At 56.2% G+C, this 15,000-nt stretch overlaps 2 non-coding genes across 2 annotated transcripts in view; both read left to right on the plus strand.

Moving 5' to 3' along the window:
* Positions 1 to 1,809, plus strand: part of LOC123666349 — a 1,903-nt gene extending 94 nt beyond the window's left edge. The window contains exon 1 of the ribosomal RNA XR_006745243.1: positions 1 to 1,809. This exon is cut by the window's left edge and continues 94 nt beyond it. This is a non-coding gene — a ribosomal RNA (small subunit ribosomal RNA).
* Positions 1,810 to 2,073: 264 nt separating this feature from the next.
* On the plus strand, positions 2,074 to 2,230 carry LOC123666331. Its single transcript, XR_006745227.1, has one exon. It is a non-coding gene; the product is annotated as a 5.8S ribosomal RNA (ribosomal RNA).
* The last annotated feature ends 12,770 nt before the right edge of the window (positions 2,231 to 15,000 follow it).

Consider the following 15,000-nt stretch of genomic DNA (forward strand, 5'->3'; position numbering starts at 1 on the left):
GCTCAATATATCAGTTTTGGTTCCTTAGATCTTACTCAGTTACTTGGATAACTGTGGTAATTCTAGAGCTAATACATGCAATCAGAACTCTGACCAGTGATGGGATGAGTGCTTTTATTAGATCAAAACCAATCGACGGAGGGCGTCTCGTCCGAAGTCGTTAATTTTGATGAATCTGGATAACTTTTGCCGATCGCATGGTCCAGTACCGGCGACGCATCTTTCAAATGTCTGCCTTATCAACTTTCGATGGTAGTTTCTGCGACTACCATGGTTGTCACGGGTAACGGGGAATCAGGGTTCGATTCCGGAGAGGGAGCCTGAGAAACGGCTACCACATCCAAGGAAGGCAGCAGGCGCGCAAATTACCCACTCCCGGCACGGGGAGGTAGTGACGAAAAATAACGATACGGGACTCTTTCGAGGCCTCGTAATCGGAATGAGTACACTTTAAATACTTTAACGAGGAACAATTGGAGGGCAAGTCTGGTGCCAGCAGCCGCGGTAATTCCAGCTCCAATAGCGTATACTAAAATTGTTGCGGTTAAAAAGCTCGTAGTTGCATTTGTGCGCCGCGCTGCCGGTGCACCGCATCCGCGGTGATACCGACACGTCTGCGGAGCATATCGTCGGTGAGCCGGCGGTAAAACGCCGGTTCAATATCAAAATCCTATCGCGGTGCTCTTCGGTGAGTGTCGAGGTGGGCCGACAATTTTACTTTGAACAAATTAGAGTGCTCAAAGCGGGCTCAAAATGCCGCTTGAATATTTCGTGCATGGAATAATAGAATATGATCTCGGTTCTATTTTGTTGGTTTTCAGAACTCCGAGGTAATGATTAATAGGGATAACTGGGGGCATTCGTATTGCGACGTTAGAGGTGAAATTCTTGGATCGTCGCAAGACGAACATCAGCGAAAGCATTTGCCAAAGGTGTTTTCATCAATCAAGAACGAAAGTTAGAGGTTCGAAGGCGATTAGATACCGCCCTAGTTCTAACCGTAAATATGTCATCTAGCGATCCGCCGACGTTACTACAATGGCTCGGCGGGCAGCTTCCGGGAAACCAAAGATTTTGGACTCCGGGGGGAGTATGGTTGCAAAGCTGAAACTTAAAGGAATTGACGGAAGGGCACCACCAGGAGTGGAGCCTGCGGCTTAATTTGACTCAACACGGGAAATCTCACCAGGCCCGGACACCGGAAGGATTGACAGATTAACAGCTCTTTCTTGATTCGGTGGGTGGTGGTGCATGGCCGTTCTTAGTTGGTGGAGCGATTTGTCTGGTTAATTCCGGTAACGAACGAGACTCTAGCCTGCTAAATAGGCGTCGTCATTTAGGTGTGTCCGATTTCGGTCGGACAACTCACTGGCGGCGTATTAAAATTCTTCTTAGAGGGACCGGCGGCTTCGAGCCGCACGAGATTGAGCAATAACAGGTCTGTGATGCCCTTAGATGTCCTGGGCCGCACGCGCGCTACACTGAAGGAATCAGCATGTTCTCCCTGGCCTAGAGGCCCGGGCAACCCGTTGAAACTCCTTCGTGCTGGGGATTGGGGTTTGCAATTATCCCCCATAAACGAGGAATTCCTAGTAAGCGCGAGTCATAAGCTCGCGTTGATTACGTCCCTGCCCTTTGTACACACCGCCCGTCGCTACTACCGATTGAATGATTTAGTGAGGTCTTCGGACCGACACGCGGTGGCTTCACGGCCGTCGGCGTTGCTGGGAAGTTGACCAAACTTGATCATTTAGAGGAAGTAAAAGTCGTAACAAGGTTTCCGTAGGGGAACCTGCGGAAGGATCATTAACGAAACTGCCGTATTGCGAGACGTATCGCCCTCGAGCGTGAAGTTTCTGCGATATACGCGTAGTGACGCTAATAGACATTCTGTTCAACGACGGAAAAAAAACGACGTTGAACAAAAAAACAAAATATAAAAGTCGCGCGCACCGTTTCGCGGTGACCGACCGTACATTTTATTTATTAATTTTTTTTTTTTTATTTTTATAAGACTCTTAACGAATCTTATTCAATTAATACGATGTAGATTTCGATCTACAACGAAACCATTACCCTGGACGGTGGATCACTTGGCTCGCGGGTCGATGAAGAACGCAGTTAACTGCGCGTCATAGTGTGAACTGCAGGACACATTTGAACATCGACATTTCGAACGCACATTGCGGTCCGTGGAGAAACATCCAGGACCACTCCTGTCTGAGGGCCGGCTGCATAAATACATATATCACACTGTACGTTCGTATATAAATTCGTTTATTACGATCGTACATATGACGGTCTCCGTATGTCTCAATCAGAGACTTCGGTCCGTTTAAATATTGTTAACGTTCGATACGGAGCGAATAAGCGTATATGCGTATATGTGCCGTGTGTGCGCGCGCGTATATTGCGTTTACGTCGATGCGAGAGACAGCGGTACAGGTTTCGACCTGTACCCGTATCTCGCGTACGTACGCGCAGCTCGACGTTCTCGTCTCGAAGACGACGACGTCCCGCGTCTCTCCGTCCTTTCGGTGACGTCGCGCGCGTATAGTCTTAGAAAACAAACTAACGACTATACATATGCGCGCTTCTATGTCGACGGGGTAAACGGAGAGCGATGCGGCGACGTCGCGCAGTCCGAGAGACACGGATCGTCGTTCTATCGCGCGCGTCCTGTACGTTATACGCACGCGAATCATCCGAGTATCGTTCGCACGAACGACGACGCGCGTACGCGTATGCCGTCGCGTAGTCGTCGCGGTAGGCGGACTCGACGTCCGAAGAGCGCGTCGACGCCGACGCCGACGTCGAAGACGGGACTCTAACGAGACCCCCGTCTCTCGGCGTACCTTCGGCGCCGTCGCGTCGACGGATATCGCGTCTGCCTCGTTTTTTTTATCGTTGGCCTCAGATCAGGGAGGATCACCCGCCGAATTTAAGCATATTAGTAAGCGGAGGAAAAGAAACTAACCAGGATTTCCTTAGTAGCGGCGAGCGAACAGGAAATAGCCCAGCACTGAATCCCGCGGTTGTAACGATCGCGGGAGATGTGGTGTTCGGGAGGTATCGCTTTCTCGTCGTCGCCACTCCTGTCCAAGTTCGTCTTGAACGGGGCCGTTTTCCCGTAGAGGGTGCCAGGCCCGTAGCGACGGAGCGAGACGGCGAGAGGTACACTCCTCAGAGTCGGGTTGCTTGAGAGTGCAGCCCTAAGTGGGTGGTAAACTCCATCTAAGGCTAAATATTACCGCGAGACCGATAGCGAACAAGTACCGTGAGGGAAAGTTGAAAAGAACTTTGAAGAGAGAGTTCAAGAGTACGTGAAACCGTTCAGGGGTAAACCTGCGAAACTCGAATGAACGAACGGAGAGATTCATCGTCAATCGGCGGCGTACGGGCGCGCGCCTCGATGTCGAACGCCTCCCCTCGCGGGTGCGTCGTGCGGCACGGGTCGCGTCCGTCGACGTCCGTCGACGGCGTGCACTTCTCTCTAAGTAATACATCGCGACCCGTTCGATGTCGGTCTAAGCGCCGTTCGGGAGTCCAGTCGTCGTGTTAACGCACCGCTATTGGACCGTGACGGTGGCCGATCGGCCGTCGGACGGTAGTACAAAGTCGTACTTTTATACGAATCGCGCACGCGCCTCGCGCGCGTCCGGCCCGACGCAAGCGAACGCCGTACAATGTCGACGTCCTGCCCGAGTGCGGACGTTGACGCGGCGCTGCTGTCGTCGCAGCCGTGCTGTCTCGGACCGTGCGCGTATCCGTCTGCGATGATTCATTTTCGGGCACTCGCAGGACCCGTCTTGAAACACGGACCAAGGAGTCTAGCATGTGTGCGAGTCATTGAGATTATTCAACGTAAAACTGAAAGGCGTAACGAAAGTGAAGGCGCGCGCTAAACCGCGCGCTCAGGGAGGATGGAGCGTCGGTCTCGATCGATCTCTCGCACTCCCGAGGCGTCTCGTTTCCAATCCGTGAATGTAGGCGCGCTCTGAGCACAGATGCTGGGACCCGAAAGATGGTGAACTATGCCTGGTCAGGTCGAAGTCAGGGGAAACCCTGATGGAGGACCGTAGCGATTCTGACGTGCAAATCGATCGTCGGAACTGGGTATAGGGGCGAAAGACTAATCGAACCATCTAGTAGCTGGTTCCGTCCGAAGTTTCCCTCAGGATAGCTGGCGTCGATTATTAACAGTCCCATCCGGTAAAGCGAATGATTAGAGGCATTGGGGCCGAAACGACCTCAACCTATTCTCAAACTTTAAATGGGTGAGAACTCCGGCTTACTCGAACGATGAAGCCGGAGATCTGATGACGGTGCCAAGTGGGCCAATTTTGGTAAGCAGAACTGGCGCTGTGGGATGAACCAAACGTAGTGTTAAGGCGCCTAAAAAACGCTCATGGGACACCATGAAAGGCGTTGGTCGCTCATGACAGCAGGACGGTGGCCATGGAAGTCGGAATCCGCTAAGGAGTGTGCAACGACTCACCTGCCGAAGCAACCAGCCCTGAAAATGGATGGCGCTGAAGCGTTTTGCCTATACACTACCGTTACGGGCACGTGCGACGTTGTACGTTTTGCGTCATTATGCCGTAACGAGTAGGACGTGCGCGGCGGAGTGCGCAGAAGGGTCTGGGCGTGAGCCCGCTTGGAGCCTCCGTCGGTGCAGATCTTGGTGGTAGTAGCAAATACTCCAGCGAGGCCCTGGAGGACTGACGTGGAGAAGGGTTTCGCGTGAACAGTAGTTGCTCGCGAGTCAGTCGATCCTAAGCTCAAGGAGAGATCTTATGTCGATGTGGCGTGTTTTCTTTTATATTATATTATATATAAACCGAATAACGCCCTTTGAGCGAAAGGGAATCCGGTTCCTATTCCGGAACCCGGCAGCGGAACCGTTTCAATAATCGTTCCCTCGTTTCAAAGCGAGTGTTCGACGGGGTAACCCAAAGTGGCCTGAAGACGCCGCCGAGGGGTCCGGGAAGAGTTTTCTTTTCTGCCTGAGCGTTCGAGTTCCATGGAATCCTATAGAAGGGAGATATGGTTCGGAACGCGAAGAGCACCGCATTTGCGGCGGTGTCCGGATACTCTCTGCGGACCTTGAAAATTCAGGTGAGGGATGTACGTGGAGATGTCGCGCCGGTTCGTACCCATATCCGCAGCAGGTCTCCAAGGTGAAGAGCCTCTAGTCGATAGAATAATGTAGGTAAGGGAAGTCGGCAAATTGGATCCGTAACTTCGGAATAAGGATTGGCTCTGAGGACCGGGGCGTGTCGGGTTTGGACGGGAAGCGGATGCGGCCGGTGCCGGGCCTGGTCGATGCTCGTTCGTCTCTCTCGGGGGGCGTTCGGGCGGAATCCGGACCCGCGTTCCGGCCTTCCGCGGATCTTCCTAGCCGTAAGGCCGCGTCGGTTTCGTCTCGTGCGCGATCGGCGCGGTTCTGTACGACCGCCGTTCAACGGTCAGCTCAGAACTGGCACGGACAAGGGGAATCCGACTGTCTAATTAAAACAAAGCATTGCGATGGCCCTCGCGGGTGTTGACGCAATGTGATTTCTGCCCAGTGCTCTGAATGTCAACGTGAAGAAATTCAAGCAAGCGCGGGTAAACGGCGGGAGTAACTATGACTCTCTCCTACGTGGCCTCCATCTGGTCAATACACGACCTATGGGCTATGGCGGCGGTTGTGTATGTACTCCGGTGCACTCTGGACCGTAACCATGGCATGTACTCGGTACGATGGCTCACACCCCTAACGGGGAGGTGAGGGTGTAGATACTCACGGGCGGGTCGTATTATTCGATGAACGCGATTTCCCAGCCTGCCGGCTAGCTGCGGGGAAGCGGAGAAACACGACTCACCCGGCAATGGGGAAGAGCGGCCTGTCATGGGCCGTGACGCCCAACTCCTACCCACAGCCTGCACGTGGCGCCGCTGCGAAAGCCAATGTGGGGGGGGGGGACCGACGCCTAAATTATGCAGCCCGGAGGTAGCCGATGCGGAGCTGCAAGCCTCGTTGGCGTCACTTTCCCTGCTATCGGACGAGGCAAGTGCACTTTCCGCTGCATGCTCCGCCATCGCCAGGGCGAGCGTTTTACGACAACGCATGGGGGTGACGGAGCACGTAGCCAGGCTAGTCCCTGGGTTCTCTGCGGAGTGGTGCGACACCCTTCGAGCTTGGGGGTGTAATCCAGGTTGGCTACGGTTGAGATACCGTAGTAGTCCCGATGGGTGGTCTTCGAGCTTGCTTGGAGTCCATCAAGTCTAGCGGTTTTTCTTCGGTTGGGACCTAGCGAAAACCGTGGGCGAGCCCAGTGGTTGGGTTTGCGGCCCGGCCACATATGGGATTCTGAACGTTGCACTGTATCCAAATAGAGAGAATTTGGACCGCCCCGACCTCCCACAGGAGTCGGGGAGCACGGTCAATCCCTCCCCGGTGGCTCGACCCGGCACTTCCGGCGGGAGTGTTGGGCGGGCGCCTGGTTGGACCTGCCCAGTTTGTGGGCGTACATTTAGTACCAAGACGGGGCTCGGTGTTCACAAGCGTAGAGCCCACCCCGTCGAAGCCAATGCGGAGGCCGCTCCACTGCAGGTAAAGCGCAGGTGGTGTGAGGAGGAGCTGTCGCTCATGGCGAGGACCGAGGCGCAGTTTACGGTGGATACTGGGAAGTGTTCGAACGTAGACCTGCTCGCCAAATTGCCCCAACTCCAGAGGACGTTGGAAGCGATTAAGGGACAGCGGCGGAGTGTGAAGTACAAAGGGCTGGTGAAAGCCTGCCTGGAGGAGATAGCGCTCTCGTCGTCTGGCCCAGCGAGTAGGGGTTCGATAGCGGAACAGCCCCCGGAAACGCGGCCCCTGGGACCGCCGGACGTCAGCACTGAAGTCTCACCTGTCGTAGACAAACCAGCAGAAGCAGTCGAAGCCTCACTAAGCCCGGAAGCAGCGCAAGCCCTCGAATCCCTGCTCCTGAGAGCGGAGAGGCGCAAGCGATGCCAGGGACGTGGGGCCAAGGCCGCAAAGCGGTCCCGCCGTACATCTCGAACTGACGACGACATCGCGCCGGTTTCGATTTCGAACCGCAAAAGAAGGCGAATGGAGTACGCACGGATGCAGGAATTGTTTCGGAAGTGTCCGAGTCGTGCAGCAGCCGAAGTGATAGACGGCCACACCCGGGTCGTAAGGCACACCCTCGAGGATCTGGAGACCTATTGGCGACCGGTTCTCGAGGAGGTGTCGACCGCCCCGGGACCAACGCGGAAAGCGCTCGATGCTCTGACGCGGGGGGAAGTGGCCGACTATTCCGGGCTATGGGCGCCGATCACGGTCGAGGAGGTGAAGGCGTCCTGTGTCGACTCTCGGACAGCGCCAGGGCCGGACGGAATACGTTCGGAGGAATGGCGTGCAGTTCCCGCTCCATTGAAAGCGGAAATATTCTCTGACTGGTTAGCCAAAGGCGCTATTCCAGATCCGCTGCGGCAGTGCAGGACCATCTTTGTGCCGAAAAATGACATCCCTGCCGGCCCGGGCGACTATCGGCCAATCTCGGTTGCGTCGGTACCGCTCAGGCACATGCACGGCATACTGGCCAAGAGGCTGCTGCGCTGTTGCCCCCTGGACGCGCGTCAGCGCGGCTTTGTGAGTGCCGATGGAGCGCTGGAGAACACTGCCGTGCTAGACGCGGTGCTGGGGGATAGCAGGAAGAAGCTGAGGGAATGCCATGTGGCGGTCCTCGACTTTGCCAAGGCGTTCGACACAGTGTCGCACGGGGCACTGCTAGAATTGCTGAAGGCCAGGGGCCTGCCCGAGGGTTTCCTCAGTTATCTGGCTCACATGTACGAAACGGCGCATACCACCTTAGCCGTTAATGGAAAGAACAGCCGTCCTGTGAAAGTGGGTCGAGGGGTGCGTCAAGGAGATCCCCTATCGCCGGTACTTTTCAACATGGCGATGGACCTAATTCTTGCGTCGCTGCCGAAGGGCGTCGGCTACGGGCTGGAAGGCGAAAAAGTCGCGGCACTGGCCTACGCCGACGACCTAATCCTCGTTGCGGGATCGAAGGTCGGGATGCAGGAATCCATCGACTGTGTTGTTGAGGTCGGTGAGATGATGGGGCTAAGGGTGAATACCAGTAAGTCTTCCGTTTTGTCGATGGTGCCGGATGGGAAGCGCAAAAAGCACCACTACCCAACCAATCGGATGTTCACGGTGGGTAGGTCAAAGTTGAGGCAGGTGACGAGCGTGGAACGATGGCGCTATCTAGGTGTCGATTTCGAATCAGCCGGAACGGCGATGCTCGAGCTACAGGTGCGTAAGGCCTTGGACAACATCACCAGGGCGCCCCTAAAGCCACAACAACGGCTCGAGATAGTGAGGGGTCATCTGATTCCGAGGTTCATCCATGGCCTCGTGCTCGGAAGGATCTCGGACGACAGACTCAGAATGCTCGACATCGAAGTCCGGGGCGCTGTGAGGAAGTGGCTGAGGCTGCCGATTGACGTGCCGAAGGGGTACTTCCATGCGGAAGCTAAGGACGGTGGCCTAGCGATCCCGTCGCTGCAGGCGGTCACCCCGGAACTCATTTTACGGAGATACGGGGGCCTTGCCTCGTCGCGATGGGCTGCTGCGAAGGCCGCCGCGAAGTCCGAAAGAATTCGGAAAAAGCTGAGCTGGGCCCGGAAGCAAGTCCGAAAGTTCACCAGGGACCACCCGGTGTCCAATTTAACATCTGTGTCGCAGTATTGGCGTGAGATGCTTCACGCGTCGACGGACGGCCACGAACTTCGTGAGTCGTCTCGGAATCCGGCCTCCACTAAGTGGATCAGGGAGCGATGCATGGAGTACAGCGGCCGGGACTACGTGCAGTTCGTGCACTGTCATATAAACGCCCTTCCCTCCCGAGTCAGGGCCTCGAGGGGTCGTAGGGATGGTCGCGAGTCGGAGTTGAGCTGCCGCGCCGGTTGCACGGTCAGGGAGACAACGGCTCACGTCATCCAACAGTGTCACAGAACGCACGGCGGCCGCGTCAAGCGTCACGACTGCGTCACAAGGTTTATCGCCGAGGCGATGACCGGGAAAGGGTGGAAGGTGTTACTGGAACCTCGCTTCACGACCTCTATAGGGTGTCGGAAGCCCGACATTATCGCGTCAAGAGATGGTGTGGGAGTGATTGTCGACGCGCAGGTTGTCTCCGGTCAGAGGCCGCTGGACGATGCTCACCGTGAAAAGCGCCGCAAATACGGGAAGCACGAAGAGCTAGTCCAGTTGGTCGCTGAAAAACTAGAGCTGCCTTGTACGAAGAGCGTCCGATCTACTTCTTGCACGATTTCTTGGCGAGGTGTGTGGAGTGGAGCGTCCCTTAACGAGATGCAGAAGCTCCTCGGGCTCAATAGGGCAGTATTCGAGACTATACCTGGCATGGTATTGAGAGGCTCGCACATGAACTGGACCAGGTTCAACCAGATGACCGCCGTCGCGGCGGAAGCGTCGGACTGAGCGACCGGGGTCCTGTGGTAACGTGATAGGTTTACACAGGACCTATGTGGTACCGGACTCGAACGACAGTCAACAGGTCGTTGCTACACAGATTCCCCGCCAAACCACCTGCGTACCGCAACTAACATCCAACCTGTGCAATGCCACCTGGGCTTTGTCTCTAGATACGGGAGTGGGGAACAGCTGGTCACTCCCGTGGCCGAAATATCTCTTTATGAGACGCTCAACACGAAATTGGGAGGCGAAGGCAGGCGGCGGAATAGCCAAATGCCTCGTCATCTAATTAGTGACGCGCATGAATGGATTAACGCCAGACGTGTTTGTGTCGCTCTGCATTTAGAAATTCGAAAAAAGTGGTTTTTTCGTGCTTTTTAGTGCAGGTTTTGTGTTTATATCGTGCATAAGGTCCCCAGGGACCGATTGTGATAAGTGGATTAAGTGTAAGTACATTAATTAGTTATTAATTAACGTGATTCATTTTGTGAGCCACGTGCTCGCGCGTGATTTTTTCATTGCGGGTAGTTGTAAGCGACATCGACGCTTGACAGCTGCCGTCTGTAGTGACTTTTGATGTGTGACTTTTGACGTGTGACAGTTGACGTTTGACGTTTGACGTTTGACGTTTGACGTTTGACGTCTGACGGTTGTTTGGTAACACTAGTGTTGCCATACACAGTTTTATTTTTTCCCCATTTCTTATTTTTATTTTAATACAAGAACTGCCCTTAGCGTATATACGTGTTAGGCCGGTTAAGGCATGGCGGACGACGACGAGACGGAGCGCCTCCGCGAAATGTTTGAGGCGGACGTGAGACGTAAGTCTCTGGAGCTGGAAGAGCTGATGGCCATCGGCCGGGAAGCGGGGTTCACGCCCCGGGCCTCTTTAGCTAGAACTCCTCCTCAGGAGTTCCATTCTCCAATAGCGTCCATAGTGGACACTACGTTCGGTTTATACCGGGGGAGGGCCGGCAAGAGGCAGATCACCTCGCCCGAGGAGGAGCAGGAGCCCACGCGACGGTGTGACGAACGCCGTGCCGGCCCGTCACACCAAGCGGGTGTCCCGCCCGTGGCGGGTATCTTGTCCGCCCCTCCCCCGGCCGCAACTGCATCTCCCGGACCCGCCACTTCCTCGATCCCCTCTGCCAGCACATCCACGCTGACGCCTGCGTCATGCCACCCCCCTGCCTCCACCGCTGCCCCCTCCCCAGCCACGATTCCTGTTGCCCCTGCTCCCGCTCCCGCTCCCGCTCCCGCTCTCGCTGCCGCATTATCCACCGAACCCGGGTCGGGGTTAGCTAGCCTGTCCAAGGTCCAGCTATTGGACGAGGTGCACACTGAGCTGCGGCGGATATTGGAGATCGCTAATAGTATGGCATCTCACAATAAATACAAGCTGAATGCCAGTGACAGAGACGCCATCGGCCAAGCTGGACAGAACGTGCTCGCGGCGGTAGCGGCGATCGAGATTAGGCTTGCGGAGACCGAGCACCAGGTCACCGCAGCGAAGCTGAAGTGTGCGCAGTTGGAACTGCAAAATGTTTCCAGTTCCCATACCCTCCCTTCTCCTCTCACCGGAACGCCTAAACCTGCGGTCACATACGCATCACTGCTGAAGCGTCCGCAGGGTCAGCCTCCGGTGCACATCCCGGCTACCCAGGGACAGGCTGTCCTGTTTTACCCGAACACGGACGAAATCAAAACGTCCGATGGCACCAAGGCCGAGTTGCAGAAGGCCATACAGCCTGGCCGCATGGGGATTCCCGTCCAGAGCGTTCGACGCATCGGGAATTCCGGTATTGCGGTCAGAGCTGCCACGCCTGCAGCGGCCGAGAAGTTGAAGGCGGCGGCTCCTCCCACCCTCCGGGTGACTGAGCCGCGCGGTCGTCGCCCTCTGGTCGCTATACGCGACCTGAGGGTCGATCCCTCGTCGGACGGTCTCCTGGAGGAGCTACAGACCACCAACCTAGCGGATGACCCGGAATGGACTATTGAAAAGGTGAAGGCTAACTGCCGAGTAGCCTTTAAAAAGGGCCGTCGGGGGGAGCGCACTACAGTAGTCCTGGAGTGCTCTCCACCCCTGCGGGACAAGCTAATCGGCTTGGGGCGTGTTTACATTGGCTGGGACGAGGCTGATGTCTGTGACTACTTGCGAGTCACCTGCTGCAACCGATGCCATCAGTACGGGCACCCGGAAAAGTTCTGCCGTGCCCCGGAGATGGTATGCGGCAGGTGCGGCGATACTGGCCACAAAAAGATCGAGTGCCAGTCCACGTCAGAGTGCTGTGCGACCTGCAAGCGCTTCAAGCGCAAAGAGGCCAGCAGCCACGCCACAAATGCCGCGACATGCCCGGCGCGTATATACGCCGAACAGCAGTCTGTAAACATGACTCAGTATGGATAGGACAAGTTTAGGTTTGTCAATAGGGCAGCTTAATCTCCAGGGATCGGAGGTCGCCACATCGGAATTGCCTGTCATAGCTGTAGAGATGAACCTCGACCTGGTTCTCGTACAAGAACAGTACGCAAACTCCGGCTTGACTGGTCTGCTTCAGTGTGGATCTGCTCCGAAATCGGGGATCATGGTGTTGAACGACAGGATCGCTCTCACGCTGCTGCACAACCTGAGCACAGAACACTGCACCGTTGCGCACGCTGATTACCATGGACTCGGCATCTACATTATCTCAGCGTACTTCCAGTACGGCCACGACATCGTCCGTCATCTTGAACACCTGAGTTATGTAATGGACCGCCTAGCAGGAAACCCGGTACTGATCGGAATGGATAGCAACGCGCACTCGCCACTCTGGTTCTGTGAGCGACGCCAATACTCGGGAAGAGGACCAGACACCGAACATAGGAAGACCCAGATGGAGAGCTTCATACTCAGCAGAGGCCTGCTCATTCACAACGTGCAGGGCCAGCCACCTACGTTCTGCGGACCCAACGGATCTTCCAATGTGGATTTGACACTCTCGACTAGGGGAGTCGCGATCAAGGAGTGGCGGGTGCACGAAGGTGCCAGTGTAAGCGACCATCAGCTGATAACTTACCAGATGTGCGGCAGCGGGACAGCGAGACAGTCGGATCGGGAACCAAACGTTCGGATCGCCTTCCGGGAACGAGGGGTAAACTGGGCCTACTTTCGATCCACGCTGAGCGCCCGAATGGGTAAGCTGGACTCAAGACTGGCAGCGAACGACCTCGCCAACAAATACAGCGAAATACTCACGCGAACAGCCTCTGGATGTCTAGGATATCGTAGGGATAGGGAGTACGGGGGCTACGAATGGTGGACGCCTGAACTGGATCGACTTCGCCGCACGGTGAACAGAACGCGCAGATCCTGGCAGAACTCTCGACGGATTAACTCTAAAGGTGACGACGTGCTGAGGGAAGCGCTACAGGAGGCCAGACGCGAATACAAGCGGGCCATGAAGGAAGCGGAAATCACGCACTTTCGACAAGTTGCCGAAACGGGAAACGACGACCCCTGGGGGCTCGCGTACCGCGCCGCGACCGGCAGGACGCGCCCCCCCAGGAACGTGCTTCACGGAGGGAAGCTCGTTGAGGGATACGCCAACGAAACTGGAACCGCCATGCAAGAACTTCTCTACTCCCTATGCCCCGACGACGCTACAGCTACCGACGACGAGTACCACCGAAAGGTGCGTGTGGCCGCCGCTTTCCCACCGTCCGGTGGGGATTCGGATGCGCCCGGTCGAGCCACTGTGGAACTCATCATCAGGAACCTGCCTAACACAAGTCCCGGATTGGACGGAATCACCCGTAGGATCATCAGGAACGCCTGGAAGGCTTCCTCCGGCGAGATGCTGCTGATGTATTCGGCCTGCATCTCTGAGGGGGTCTTTCCGGATATCTGGAAGATAGGCGCATTGATAGTCCTGCCGAAGGGAAACGACAAGCCGCTGACAGATCCGAAGGCTTACAGGCCCATCACACTGCTACCTATCCTGGGCAAAATTCTCGAGCGTATCATCATCGTTTGCGCTCCCTGCCTGTACCGCGGTATTTCTGACGACCAACACGGTTTTGTTAAGGGGCGCTCCACTGTGACCGCCCTTCGAACAGTGTTTGAACGCGTCGATAACTCTGCGCATAAGTACGTCCAGCTGGTCTTTCTGGACATCTCTGGTGCGTTCGACAACGCCTGGTGGCCGATGATTTTGCTGAAGGCGAAGGCCGCTGGGGTCTCGCCGAACATCTATCGGATTTTGGTGAGCTACTTCAGCGGCCGACGCATAGGCATGTCGGTCGGCTCCCGGACCTTGTGGAAAACTTCCACCATGGGGTGTCCGCAAGGATCGGTTCTGGGCCCCACGTTATGGAACCTCCTCCTGGACGATCTCCTGAGGCTGCCGAAGCCGGATGGTGTCACCATCGTGGCGTACGCAGACGACGTGACGCTTGCGATCGAGGCGTCGTCCCGCGCTTCCATCGAGCATAAATGCTCCACCGTTTTGCAATCGATCTCGGAATGGGGGACTCGTAATCGGCTGTCGTTTTCGTCGGCCAAGTCCCAGACCATGACGGTTAAGGGTAGATTCAAACGCGCACCGACCGTAAAGCTCGACGGCGCCACTGTCGCGAGCGTCACCACAGCTAAAGTACTCGGCGTGTTTATTGACGATGCGAGGTCCTATGCGTCGCATGCGTCTTTGATGGGCGAGAAGGCCGCCAACTCTTTCGGGAAGGTCTCACGTGTCTCTGCCTCATCTTGGGGCGTGAAGTACCGGGCGCTTAGGTTTCTGTATCACGGGACCTATGTCGCTATCCTGACATACGCTGCAACCATATGGTACCGGCGCTCTCATCTATACGTTGTGCAGAGCGCGGTTTTGCGGAGCCAGAGACCAGCTTTGGTGCTCTTGACGAAGGCCTACAGGTCGTGCAGCACCGCAGCACTCCCGGTGCTCGCGGGTGTTCTGCCGGCCGACCTGGAGGTCGTTCGAGCGGGGCGCGTGCAGGAGGAGTGCGAGGGGCTCACGGGCAGCGAGCGCAAGGCGAGGAAGATTGCGATCCTCAGCGATGTCGTCTCCGTTTGGCAGGCGCGCTGGGCTGCGAGCGAGAACGGGAGGGAGTTGTACAGCTTCTTCCCGGACATCGCTTCGCGGCTGGCGCGTCGCTGGGTCGAACCAGATTACGTGATCTCGCAGATCCTCACCGGCCACGGATGCTTCAAGGCTCGCTTACACGGTATGGCGCTGTGTGACACGCCGTACTGTTTCTGCGAGCACGAATGCGAGACCCGTGACCACATTCTGTGGGAGTGCGACTTGTACAAGGAAGAGCGGAATGCGATGCTAGACGGAATCGAGCGGACGAGAGTAGGCCCAGTCTACCACGAGGACCTGACTGCCACGGAAAACAACTTTAGCCATCTTCGGATTTTCGCGCACAGTTGGCACAAACGAAGGACTGAGATGACGTAGTAGCTGCAATGTTGACAACTTGGACTGCCGTGCCGTCACTAACGTGTC

The sequence above is a fragment of the Melitaea cinxia genome, chromosome 25 (genome assembly GCF_905220565.1).
Source record: "Melitaea cinxia chromosome 25, ilMelCinx1.1, whole genome shotgun sequence".
NCBI classification, from domain to species: domain Eukaryota; kingdom Metazoa; phylum Arthropoda; class Insecta; order Lepidoptera; family Nymphalidae; genus Melitaea; species Melitaea cinxia.